Source organism: Schistocerca americana, chromosome 2, assembly GCF_021461395.2.
Source record: "Schistocerca americana isolate TAMUIC-IGC-003095 chromosome 2, iqSchAmer2.1, whole genome shotgun sequence".
Taxonomy (NCBI): Eukaryota; Metazoa; Arthropoda; class Insecta; order Orthoptera; family Acrididae; genus Schistocerca; species Schistocerca americana.
Genome location: NC_060120.1, coordinates 64,655,572 through 64,662,261, shown reverse-complemented (window position 1 = coordinate 64,662,261; position 6,690 = coordinate 64,655,572).

Below are 6,690 nucleotides of genomic sequence, written 5' to 3'. Positions count from 1 at the left end.
TGTTGAGAGCGTTACGAGAATGGTAGCAGAAACCCCAAGCTAAATAGTCATCCAAGACTTGTGAAAACTAAGACAATTTCGTGATCATCACGCACAAAATATTCATCAGCTCAAAATAGTTCAGAATTCGCCATGATGATTTACAAATTAACACACGCATGATAACGAGTAGAAAGTCACACTCTCGTCTGTTCTCAGTCCTGCAATGCAACTGGAAAAAGAAGAAGCGACTGTTCACACCTCAGGATCAATCACCCACGCAACTAAACATCACACTATACCACAGAAAAGTCTGATTTCTGCAAGAACTCGACATAAAGTGTGCTTCCTTGAGCACAATAGGTGAAAAGTCTCTCACCACTTGACTCCAGTAGTGTTCATCCATTGCCTGCTTCTCCATTGGCTTAAGGCCATCCCCATCGAAAATACATCGTTATTAAGTTCTACAGAAGTGATATGACTCAGTTTGACCACTTTCTGCATTAAGTTAATATATTACAACAATATTATGATGAAGAAATGTTATAAACATCGTGTCACACTCAGACTGTTGACAACAATTAAAAACAAAGGTTTGTTCTTAAATAAGTAAGCTAGTATTCTTGCACGAGTGTGCTCACATTAAATGACAACAAACTGTCATTAAATAATGTGTAAACAGCTATTTACATCTGCTTAATAGAAGTATCTTTTGATTCTCTTTTCGTGAGTGGTGTCGGCTAATGCATGCGATTGATCACTTCTTAAATTACCATGAATTTATATTAGCAATTGTATTCAATAGTTAAATATCTGGCAACAATGGTAAAATATTCCTTGAATAACTACACATGTATGAGAAGATGTTAGGCATTCACTCTACGTTCAGTTGCTGTTATTGTGGAGGATACAATGTTCTGACAGACATTTACATAATGCAAAAAGATACGAAAGACATCGTACATTAAATAGATACAGATTCATAACTTTCAAGGATGATAGGTACAGTGTAATGCTATCATTTGATACACTGGTGAAATCACACAAAACGTTTAAAGGTATTTAATTCAGAGGTTCAGTGTGGAGATTTTTGGTCACTGTAAAATATTACTTATGTAGTTTTAAAGATATTGAAATTATTGTTGTGTCATTGGGTGTGTCTCATTTAGTCGAGGGTGCAAATGGATTCAGACTTGCTTTATTGTGTAACTGTGAATTATTACAGATGTTCTAAGAGCTGTAACTTAACCATCTTTCAGATTGTCTCAAAGCCAGCCGTTGCTCGTGGATTCTGCATTCTGATAAGCGAGTGACCCATGTCCACCTCTTCTGGGATTTTCCCAACTACCAGCCATGCTGCTCGTCTTTTTATCTGGCTGACTCAGAACAGTCACTTAGCTGGACCAGCCATGCCGTGCCCTTGGCCCTGGGGCTTCCAGTAAGCATTTAGCAATACAAGCAAATTCGTCTAATGTCGTACCAGTTCTAGGTGGCTGAATAAATCGCCGATATACATGTTACATTACACAGTTAAGCCAAATTATGACTGGGCTCAGTAGGTTGACACCACTCCTAAATATGACCTTTACAGTATAAGAAATTAAAATGTACGAGAAATTCACAAAATATCCATACCCCAGTCTTTTTATACGCTATCCAGACAGTGAATCCTCAGTCTGTCTAAGCTAGTAGCTTGTCAAAATGTCAACAGTGTCACGTGGCTGAAGTATTAACATGTATCTTTGTAAAAGATTTGTGAGTATGCGGGGAGCATTCAGTCCAAGCAAATCGTGTAATAACGTGTATGAAAATCCACAGTTTGGAACAGTCATTAAAACAAGATATATGGGTCCAGGAGGGCTATACTCAAAGGCATACAGCATTGAAGAGTCCCAAAGTGACTGGTACCAGAGAAAACGCACATGTTGTTCACTCGGTCATGCAAGAACGTGCAGCCATGTCATGTACCTTGAGTAAAGAAATATTCTTGTTTGTATCAACAAAATAGTGTGCCCACAAATGGAGCATCACGGACAGTGATCATTGCTATGCCTTCCACTGATGCAGCAGGAGGGGGGGGGGGGGGGGGAGGGGCATGCCAACAGTGGTGTGCCCTCCATCAACATTGGAAACGTAGGTGATAACATGTCGTCCTTCCACGTGAGTCCCGGTTCTGCACGTAATATGACCGTGGAAATATCTATGTGTGGGCATTCCAAAGAGACTGAACGTTGCCAAATTACATTCATGATTATCACACAGGCCAACACCCGGGATGGTATGGAGCGACTGGTTCATATAGCTGATTATTTACATGTCAAGTGTTATATTTCTGGGCCATTGAGGGTGGCGTCTGTGTCCTATTCTCTAGGTCTGTGTTACGTTATTTTTCAACAAGACAACACAAAACCACATTTTGCCTGTGTTGTCCTGGTCTACCTCAATACACAGAGTGTTCGGTTTATTCTGGCTAGCACGTTCCTCAGGTATCTCACTCAGTGGAGACATATGGTCATGGGTTGCTGAGAGACTGTCATGACACCACTCGCCAGGCTGATGAACTCTAGCATAGAGCTGAACCGGCATGGACAGATATGGCCGTATTGTAAGTAGGCTGTTTAGGTTTTTATGTTGGTAACGTCACCTAGCGCTCTGTATGAAAATCACTGGCTGTGCTGTGTGCAGTCTGTGGCTGGCTGGCATTGTTGGAATATTCGCCATTGTAGTGTTGGGCAGATGGCTGTTAACAGCGCGTAGCGCTGCGCAGTTGGAGGTGAGCCGCCAGCAGTGATGGATGTGGGGCGAGAGATGGCAGAATTTTAAGAGCGGACGATGTGGACGCGTGTCCGCCAGATAGAGTAAATTTGTAATACTGGATATCATGAACTGAAACGATCTGGACGTGTGTCCATTTATAAAAATTGATGTCAAGAATTGATATACAGGGTTATTACAAATGATTGAAGCGATTTCACAGCTCCACAATAACTTTATTATTTGAGATATTTTCACAACGCTTTGCACACACATACAAAAACTCAAAAAGTTTTTTTAGGCATTCACAAATGTTCGATATGTGCCCCTTTAGTGATTCGGCAGACATCAAGCCGATAATCAAGTTCCTACCACACTCAGCGCAGCATGTCCCCATCAATGAGTTTGAAAGCATCGTTGATGCGAGCTCGCAGTTCTGGCACGTTTCTTGGTAGAGGAGGTTTAAACACTGAATCTTTCACATAACCCCACAGAAAGAAATCGCATGGGGTTAAGTCAGGAGAGCGTGGAGGCCATGACATGAATTGCTGATCATGATCTCCACCACGACCGATCCATCCGTTTTCCAATCACCTGTTTAAGAAATGCCGAACATCATGATGGAAGTGCGGTGGAGCACCATCCTGTTGAAAGATGAAGTCGGCGCTGTCGTTCTCCAGTTGTGGCATGAGCCAATTTTCCAGCATGTCCAGATACACGTGTCCTGTAACGTTTTTTTTCGCAGAAGAAAAAGGGGCCGTAAACTTTAAATCGTGAGATTGCACAAAACACGTTAACTTTTGGTGAATTGCGAATTTGCTGCACGAATTTGTGAGGATTCTCTACCGCCCAGATTCGCACATTGTGTCTGTTCACTTCACCATTACGAAAAAATGTTGCTTCATCACTGAAAACAAGTTTCGCACTAAACGCACCCTCTTCCATGAGCTGTTGCAACTGCGCCGAAAATTGAGAGCGTTTGACTTTGTTATCAGGTGTCGGGGCTTCTAGCAATTGTAAACGGTAAGGCTTCTGCTTTAGCCTTTTCCGTAAGATTTTCCAAACCGTCGGCTGTGGTACGTTTAGCTCCCTGCTTGCTTTATTCGTCGACTTCCGCGGGCTACGCGCGAAACTTCCCCGCACGCTTTCAACCGTTTCTTCGCTCACTGCAGGCCGACCCGTTGATTTCCCCTTACAGAGGCATCCAGAAGCTTTAAACTACGCATACCAACGCCGAATGGAGTTAGCAGTTGGTGGATCTTTGTTGAACTTCGTCCTGAAGCGTCGTTGCACTGTTATGACTGACTGATGTGAGTGCATTTCAAGCACGACATACGCTTTCTCGGCTCCTGTCGCCATTTTGTCTCACTGCGCTCTCGAGCGCTCTAGCGACAGAAACCTGATGTGCGGCTTCAGCCGAACAAAACTTTATGAGTTTTTCTACGTATCTGTAGTGTGTCGTGACCATATGTCAATGAATGGAGCTACAGTGAATTTATGAAATCGCTTCAATCATTTGTAATAGCCCTGTATATATGAGATGACTTTTGAGCATTATTAAGGTAAATACATTGTTTGTTCTCTATCAAAATCTTTCATTTGCTGACTATGCCTATCAGTAGTTACTGCCTTCAGTAGTTAGAATCTTTTATTTAGCTGGCAGTATTGGCGCTCGCTGTATTGCAGTAGTTCGAGTAACAAAGATTTTTGTGAGGTAAGTGATTCATAAAAGTTATAGGTTATTGTCAGTCAGGGCCATTCTTTTGTAGGGATTATTGAAAGTCAGATTGCGTAGCGCTAAAAATATTGTGTGTCAATTTAGTGATGATCAGAATAAGTAAAGAGAGAAATGTCTCAGTACGTTCAGTTTTGCTCAGCTGTTTGAAAAGCAAATAATGTAAGAGGTTTATCAGCACAGTCATTCATAAATTTTTCTAAGGGGACGTTTCAGTATCTGTCATCCAAGCTCACTTCGACTCGATGCCCAGCCGAGTTTGAGCACTGTTGCTCCCAGAAGTGGCAGATCTGTTTACTAAATTTCGCACCCTGTGTATCGCCAGATCACATACAGATTAATCAACTGGTCTCCCTGCTACACTGACGGAAAAAAAAATCGCAACACCAAGAAGGAGTTGTGCGACATAAACGAAAATTAGTAGGCATGTTTCTACATCTAAGAAACGCTATGTATTAAAATTTCGCGCCAATCGCATTAGACTGGCGCTAGTGGCGCCACCATTAGGATGCAAATCACATTTGCTTTAAATACACGTTGTAATGGTCGTGAGGGTTTGATACCTTTGAGATTCGGCGTGATGAATTGACATTAGTCAAGAATGCCTTTAAGGTGAGAAAGACACCACTATCAACACCTCACTGAGTTTGAACGAAATCATGTAATAGGGCTACAAGAAGCTGGATGTTCCTTGTGCGATACTGCAGAAAGACTTGGCAGAAATTTCGTCGCTGTATATGATTGCTGGCAGCGGTGGTCACGGGAAGAGGAGACCATCGTGTTCAACGTGCGGCTCTAGTGCATCGTACTGCACCTGTAGCAGCTGTTTTAGAGCCAGCTGGTACCACAGTGGCCCAAAGAACTGTTAGAGATCGGTTACTCCAATGACAACTCCGAGCCACACGCCCTGTAGCGTACATTCCACTGACCCAAATTCACCGTGATTCAGACTTCGGCGGTGTCAGGTGAGAGCTCATTGGAGGGCAGCCTGTAGATCTGTTGGGTTTTCTGATGAAATATGGTTCTGCCTCGGTGCCAGTGGAGGCCGCGTGTTGGTTAGAGGGCCTGCAATCAACCCTGTCTGCGTGCTAGACACACTGGACTTTCACGTGGAGTAACCATTTGGGTCTGGTGATTCCACATGTTGTGCTGCCATTCATGACCAACATTCCAGGGCGTATATTCCAGTAGGGTAACACTCGGCCACATACTTCTGTTGTAACCCAACGTGTTCTATAGAGGATCGACATGTTGCCTTACCGAGTGAGATGGTGCAGTGGTTAGCACACTGGCATCGCATTCGGGAGGACGACGTTTCAAACCCGCATCCGTCCATCCTGATATAGGTATTCTGTAATTTCCCTAAATCGCTTCAGGCAAATCCCGGGATGGTTCCCTTGAAAGGGCCCAGCTTATTTCCTTCCCCATCTTTCCCTAATCCGATGGGACCCATGACCTCCCGGTTTGGTCCCCTCCCCTGAGCCAACCAACCAAACATGTTGCCTTGTCCTACTCAATCGCCAGATCTGTCTCCATTCGAGCACGTATGGGACATCATCGGACAACACCTCCAGCGTCATCCACAACCAACATCAACCGTCCCTGTACTGATCGACCAAGTGCAACAGGTACGGAACTCCGTCCCACAAACTGACATCCGGCACTTGTACAACACGATCCATGCACGTTTACATGCTTGCATTCAACATTCAGGCGGTTACACTAGTTTTTAATGTACCAGCATTTTACATTTGATGGCTTACCTCGCTCTTACATTAACCTGTGGTTTTAAAATGGTAACAGCTTACGTATGTTACCTAGACAAACGTAGTCCAGAAATTTAATTACTCTACATTAATTATCTTTTGGAGTTGTGATTTTTTTCCGTCATGGTACAATGCAGGCGAACAACAATAATCAAATTTTCGTTCTTTGCTATCCTCTCTTGTCTTCCAATTTTGATGTCCAGAAGTGTGTTTAAAGCGCATTCAGGTATCGTATTTTGTTTTGTGGGTAACGAATAAATAAATATCCTAAATGTACGTATTTCTGATGCATTTTAGCGCTCACAGTTGGCTGAAAGCAATCGAGTTTTCTTTCCTTTTCTTTTTCGAAATTATTTGCGGGTACGTCAAGACCAGCGGAAATTGTCTCGCCTTTGTCGTCGCAAAGCTACTAGTTTGCGTTAACAAAACGGGCAGGGACGTGAAGGATCTCTGGCT